This window comes from Callospermophilus lateralis, unplaced genomic scaffold (genome assembly GCF_048772815.1).
Source record: "Callospermophilus lateralis isolate mCalLat2 unplaced genomic scaffold, mCalLat2.hap1 Scaffold_193, whole genome shotgun sequence".
NCBI classification, from domain to species: Eukaryota; Metazoa; Chordata; class Mammalia; order Rodentia; family Sciuridae; genus Callospermophilus; species Callospermophilus lateralis.
The window spans coordinates 795,016-802,763 of NW_027512944.1; the positions used below are offsets into that span (position 1 = coordinate 795,016).

Sequence of the window (7,748 nt, forward strand, 5' to 3'; positions counted from 1 at the left end):
CAATGGAATATTACTCAGGAATAAAAGAGAATAAAATCATGGCATTTTCAGGTAAATGGATGGAGTTGGAGAATATAATGCTAAGTGAAGTTAGCCAATCCCCAAAAACAATTGCCAAATATTTTCTCTGATATAGGAAGGTTGATTCATAGTGGAGTTGGGAGTGGAGCGTTGGAGGATTAGATGAAATCTAGATAGGGCAAACTGGTGGGATGGGAAGAGAGAGACAATGGGGTAGAAAACATGGTGAAATGAAATGGACATCATTATCCTAAGTACATGTATGAAAACATAAATGGTATGAATACACTTTGTATACAACCAGAGATAAAAAATTGTGTTCTATATGTGTAATATAAATTTTAATGCATTCTACTATCATATATAACAAATTGGAATAAAAATGAATTAATTACTTTAAAAAAAGTGTCTTGAGAGTGAAGGAAATCATTCCAAGGGGAAGCCCTACGGGATGTGCCTTGTGCCTGGGTGGCAGGTACACATTAGCAAGGGAATTACATTCACAGGCAAATTGCCTGGATTTATTATCCTCCTATTAAGTTCATCAAAATCAACCATTTGAATAAAAATAGCAGGAAGATTAATGATCTGAATAGTTGTGATGAATTTTGCTATGATGAGGGGGGATTAACCATGTAACAAGAAGACCCAACACTGCAGAGACTTATCAGCTCAATCTAAAGGTTGGTCTTGAGGCTCCAATCCACGCCAAAATTTAAATTAGCCATCTAGATAATGAATGCTCACTGCCACCAAAATTGTACAGCAAATATTTTACATATTAAGTAAGAATTACATTTTGAGGTCTACTTAATGAGATATGATTCTACACCATAGATAATTAATTGAAATAAAAATGGCTATTAATGACATATTCTATGTAAGGCACTGGAGAAAATACACTTATTATTGAGACATGATACCAGCCTTAATATGTTTGTGGCCTAAAATACTTTATTCAATGCTTCATTTAAATGTAACAAGTCTTGTCTATGGAAACCCATATTCTGTATTCAAGAAAGATCTGCCTCTAGCCTGCTTTCCATCAAGAAATGCTTCACCTGAAAATCAGACTTTGCTGAAGAAATCTGTGATTATACCTTGGAGCAGCAGCAAATGCAAACCCTTTGTTTCAGTTGTTCAATTTGTAGATGCTATATGTTCTACTCTGAAGTATGTACAGCATACATCTGAGTCTTTTGGATCTATGCTGTACATAGTTCAGAGTAGAACATATAGCTTCTACTATGAGTTATATGAGTTAAGATCTTTCCTAACCTGAAATCATTAGGGATTTACTTAGCCCTGCTTCCTGTAAAGGTGGAGACATGTCCATTATCTACAGGATAGTGTTAAGAGCTTCCATTCTGTTCAGTGACTGCCTAAGTCACATAGCTCTAGTTCTATCAGCTTCTCACCTGTAGTGCCCATTTTTCCTTGGGACCTCAGTAAAAGGGCACCAGGATAGAGCTGACCTTACTGAGTCCATACTAAGTGATTTCTTTCAAGTTTTCTGATTGCTGTTCAAGGTTAGGCCTTGAGAGTATTTTCACTCAGTCTTCAGGCCTAACTCTGAGGGACTCCTTCTCAGGCTTCTCTCTCCAACTGACTGCATTAAACTAACCAAAAATGGCACAGGAAAAAAAATGTAACTTCAAGCTTTAATGTAAGGTGACATGAATAACACATAGTCTAAAAATTTAGGATGGGATATATACTAGAGTACAATAAAAAAGATCTAATGCAAAAACAAAAATGAAACAAACAAACAAAACCTTGCTAACCTAATTCTACAGTGCAGGTTTTGAAAGTTCAGCTTTAATTTAATGAACATTTCATATTTTTTAAAGAAAATTATTTATATGATATACATAATGAAGACACCATTGAAAATATATTATAAATTTGGTCTCCCAGTGTATTACTAAAATAAAACATTTAAGTCCTTTTAGCTAAATACTTGAAAAGAAATAAGAAAAATAAAAAAAAATATTCTTTTTTTTTTTTTTTTTTGGTACAGGTATTAACCCCAGGGGTGCTAAACCACTAAGCTACATCCACATTCCCACATATCTCCAGCCCTTTTAAAGTTTTATTTTTGTTTGTTTGTTTCTTTATTTGAGACACTTTGGCATAGGGCCTCACTAAATTGCTGAGGCTGAATTGCATAGGGCCTCATTAAATTGCATAGGGCCTCACTAAATTGCTGAGGCTGGCTTTGAACTTTCAATTGTCCTGCCTTAGCTTCTCAAGCCTCTAGGATTACAGGTATGTATCACCATGCCCAACTCAATGTTTTGTTTTTATTCTAAACAACTTCTAAATTTTGGTCAAATAAATAATTCCTTAATAAGTTATTAACTATGCTGCACAGAAAACTTTTATGACATAATTTCTTAATTAAGAGAAAATGAGGGCTGGGGATGTGGCTCAGGCGGTAGCGCGCTTGCCTGGTATGCATGCGGCCCGGGTTCGATCCTCAGCACCACATACAAAACAAAGATGCTGTGTCCGCCGAGAACTAAAAAATAAATATTAAAAAATTTTCTCTCTCTCTCTCTCCCACTCTCTCTTTAAAAAAAAGAGAAAATGATAATTTTTCAAATGAAACTATTAGAAATTAAAGTGACTTTTACCCACTTTTTGAAAATATTTTTATTTGTAAAGTTTTCTTGTGCTTGATTTTTCCATAAATATTTTGGTGATCTTCGGGAGAATGTGATGAATTTTTATTTAATGAAATTAATATTACTGTGAAGAAATAAATAATATTTCACATTCAAAAGCATTTAAGACAACAATTAAGATCTATGAATTAATCACATCAGTCTTTTCGATTACATACATAAAATTTCTGAACAAATTATGTTTTATTTATTTTTTATTTTTTATTTCATTTTATTTGTTTTGATGGTGCTTGGGATTGAACCCATAACCTTGTACATGTAAGAAGGCAAGCACTCTACTAACTGAGCTATATCTCAAACCCCTCAAATTATGTTTTAAAATATGTGTATGGTTATTCATAAATAGGTACCTAAGACTCATATTATTTTTTAATTTTTTTTTAGTTGTAGCTGGACACAATATCTTTATTTTACTTATCTATTTAGGCTCAGGATCAAACCCAGTGCCTCACATATGCCAGGAAAGCACTCTAAACTGAGGTACAACCCCAGCCCAGACTTACATGTTTTAATTCTAAAAAACCTTCCCAGTCAGTTCATAACACTCCTAGGTATCAGAAATACTCCCAGAGAATTGACTTGTCTTACTAAAGGGCATAAAGTGGTTATAAAGTCCAGATTAATGCTGAAAATTATATAAAATCTACTAGGATTACCAAACATTCATTAAACATATAGTAAATGTCCCTCACCCTCCCTCCCCCACCTCTTCTTGTGGACTTCTTCATCTAAATTACTCCAAAGTTCACTGCCTGGGTAAAGATTCATAATATTTCACATTAGCACATAAGGATAGCTACCCTACTCATTGGGGCCTGAAGAAAAGCATTTGACAACTTCAAACTCTCTTCTTCATATTCATAAATCCTTTGAAATAAAAATTTAACTCTTTTACTGTCTAGTGCATTATTATTTTTTTATTATAGAAACAAATAGTTATTTAGAAGGAAAAACATGTGTAAACATTACTAATTTTAAACAAATGTTCAGATTATGTGGAAGATAATTGCTCAAATGTAAATGAACAAATCCTCTGTGGATCTATGAAAACTTCAATATCTTTATATGAATCCTCACAAACTTGAATTTGGTAATCTACCATTTGTAAGGCAGACCATTTTAATGTCAAGAATATCTCATTTTCACATTTTGGATTATTTTTAATAATTAATATTTCAAACACTAAATACCAAGAGATTCCCAGGAGCATTTTCAGAATTCCTGAAGAATTTCACGGGATATTTTAAATCAGAGAGAAAATAATATGTTTGCAACCTCTGTAGTCCTTTCTTGTCTTATACAAAGGGCATTTGTGCATAAATACATGCTGTAAAGTCTATTTTTACTTGATTGATTGGACATGATCACTCTGGATACCACATTTTTGGCTGACCCCAATGAATGAAGTATAATATGAAAATAAAGAGAACGGTGTAAAACCTAGGGCCAGAATATTTAGTAGGGGAATTATATTTTTATTTATTGAGAAATCTAAAAGTATTATCAAGGTTCTTGAATATTCCCTATGTTACATAGCTATACATTAACTGTTGCTTTATCATGCAACCCATATCCGACTTTGTGTAATTTTGATTACAAAAGAAAAAACAAAGATTTTTTTAATCATAAACACCTGAATTTTTTATCATAAACAACTAAATTTATTTAATCATTTACATTTAAAATAAAAATAAGCTAGATTTTGGTAAAAAATATTCAGTTATGGGCTGGGTGTGGCTCAGCTCACAAGGTCCTCTGTTTGTGTCCCCAGTATTGCCTAAATAAATAAATAAGCTTTTTTTTTTTTTAAAAAAAAAGTAATGTCATGCACAAATCTAATCTCACATTGTATAGGATTTCACTCAACATTCTATCATTCCTTTCCAATATTTGCCATTTTGTAAGTGTGAAATTTAAAACTTGAAATTTATCTATAATGATGGGACTATAATCTATGCAGTTTTTTTCTGTGACTATTCAAATAAAATACTATCACAAAAATAAGATCGCACAACCAATATCTTTTTTTTAAACCCAGGAAAATGACAAAAGTATCCCTGAACCATAGTCTCAATTAATTTTAAATTCATAGAACAGCTGTGAATGTTAGAGCCATAGAGATTTCTCCAGGACCCCTATGAATTATCTGTCATGGTTAAAGGAAGCATAACAATTTGCCACAGGTATACCCACAGGGTATGAACCCATAGGGAAGAGAAGAAAGAAAGTGGCATGGTTATGAAAAAAATATGATTGGAGAAAGCTGCACGGGGAAAGGAGATAAGGTTGTAGAAGAGGTAGAGTTCAGAGGAAAGATAATGAGAGCACAGACAGAAGAGTTGAGCTATGAGGAGATTAGGTTTACAAAGCAAGATCTGTATCCATGACTCAAATCTCAGAGAAGAACATTTCTACACATCAAAGAGCTGCAAAGAAATGGTTTACTTTTAATTGAATTTGAAGGCAACAATAAAATATCAGTGTTGTGGCTACTACCTAGGTGTCTGATATGATATGATTATAATTCCTGAATGGAATCATCATCCAACTGTATTTCTCCAAAGAATAAAAACAAATAGAGCAGAGCTAACACTGCTTCAGTTGTTACTGACAGCTCACATTTTAGCTTGTAAAATTAATACTAGCTAGAAAGGCTGACTTTTCCTATAAATGTAACAAATAATTTACAACATTTTGATGATCATATTCTGATAGATTGTATGTGTTAATTGCATGAACTACACTTACAGAGCATTTATCCATTTTGCTATTAATCCAACACAAGTTATATTTGATGTTAAGGTAAAAGAGAGAAATGGATTTCTAATGCAAACTGGGGATTATGGAAAGGCACTGAGAAGTGGTGTCAAGAATTGAATCTTAACTAATAGTATTTTCTCCATAAATGGAAGAATTGTTAGGAAGTGTTCAGAAAGAACTTTCCTAAGGTCTTATGTCTTCAAATATTTCAGTGTCTAAAAATATAGTATCTATGGGCAAGTGCAGACAGTTTAATATAATTCAAGCTATGTATGCAATATGGAGTGGAAGGTTAGGTTAAAGATTAAGATAAGAACCTTACAAGGCCTGGCTCAGCAGACACTAAGATTTTAGGATGACATTAGTCATGCCAGTGAAAGAGAAGAAACGCATGGATGTCAAACTAGGGGAGTGCCCAAGCTGGATATTGATGTGGGATTTTTCCCCTAAAGGCATTGGGTGAGCCTTTCAGAGAGGTTACTACCAGTGTTACAAGTACGTCAACGTGAAGAAGGGGAGCATTGCAGGTGTCAACATGGTGATGGCAGCATGCTGCTTTTCAGCTACTGCCTTTCTTAACAGTACCTCAAGCATGAGTGGTGATGCAAGTACCAATGAAGAGGCGTCAGTGTGGAGAGTGTACTATGTACTCCTGATTGGGACTGCCTCCAGTATGAAAGTGGCCTCATGGCTGAATTCTTTCATATCCTGAGTATTAACACCAAATAAAGGTGACTGGTTAAAAAAATTAAGATTTCTTTGTTGTTTGTTTATGTTTATATAAGAAATAAAAATCCAAAACCTATTGGCTTAAAACAATGAAAACATTTAGAAATCTGGTTTTTGAATAGGGCATGGCAGGAAAAATTCACCTCTACTCTACTTAGTAACAACACTCAGAATCCTCTGTAGTCCCCAGTATTCAGTTGTTGGGCAGGTAGATGATGCTGGCTGTCACTTGAAACCTCAACTGGGACTGTGATTAGAATCTGTTCTGGTTGATGCTGGGTTCTATTGTATGTTTTGTCTTTTATAACCCAGTCTTATAATCATACCATGTTCTTTCACTACTTATTATTCATTAGAAGTGAGTCACTAAATCTAATCTATATTCTTGAAAGGCAAATTAGACTTTGTATTTCAGTGTATAAATGACAATAGCAGGTTGCTAGAAAAGTCTTTTAAAAAGGATATTTTGGCATAATCATCTTCAAGGAAAAAAAAACTCATACAACTGCTTAGTTTAAAACTAAGAATAATACATGGATCCCAGTGGTTTTTAAACAGATAGGAAGCATTATAAGACATGTGGCATAGAGAGCTCTGTCTGGCAATTTTAGGAGAAATGATAAGCTAGAGCTTGCATATAATGGAAGGAAGAAGTTCAGTTAAAAAGCCAATGCAGAAAGTAGTGATGACGCTTTGGATTACAACAGTGAATGCAGGAACAAAGTTCAGAGGATCAAGTACTACTAGGAGAGAAGATCTGCAAAGGTAAATGCTAGAGACAGAACACAACATGTTGATGCAGTTTGGAAATAACCTTAGCATAAGTGATAAAAACAGAAGGAAGAGGGTAGATTTAAACAATTTCCAAAGTTAATGAAACATTGGAAATGTAAGAATGCAAACACAGAGAATATTGACCAAAGACATGTGACAAGACATGTGAACAGCCAGAGGAAGAAACTGTAAACCTAATGCATTGTTGTATTTATTTAATTTTTTACTTTGTTTTAAAATAGATAAGGATGAGATTTAAATGAATGAGTCTGAATTCACTTTGGAAGAACCAGATTGTGTAGAATACAGAGGAATGATTCATTTTTGGACAGCTACTGAGACTGATAGAAAGTTGGAAAGATAAGATGTAGGTTAGTGGGAAAAGATTTGTTGAGGAGGGGAATCTACTCAAGAATATTGTGCAAATTACTAAATTTGGAGAAAACATAAGTGAGCAATGGAATTGGTGCATATGTCAAGAAATAAGGTACATGTGCAGGAAATTTTCCTTTTTTTCCCCTTGACTCTGGTATGATGAACTGCATGAAAATTAGATCATTCCTTAACCTTCTGCCTTCATTCTGTAATTCAGGGGTAAAAGAAAATGGATGGTATATTGTAAATGACCTAATTAATAGAAAACACTTTGATGCCTCTCACATAAAATTTCTCTATAATCATTAGTCAATTTATAAAATCAAAGAAAATGATTCTACAAGACAAAAGGCACTTTGAGCATATAAATAAAAGCAAAACAGAATAATACGTGGCTACAGG

At 33.6% G+C, this 7,748-nt stretch overlaps 1 pseudogene; it reads left to right on the forward strand.

Annotated features, from left to right (window-relative positions):
- Positions 1–5,823: 5,823 nt before the first annotated feature.
- Positions 5,824–6,071, forward strand: LOC143388431 (ATP synthase F(0) complex subunit f, mitochondrial pseudogene; annotated as a pseudogene).
- Positions 6,072–7,748: the final 1,677 nt, after the last annotated feature.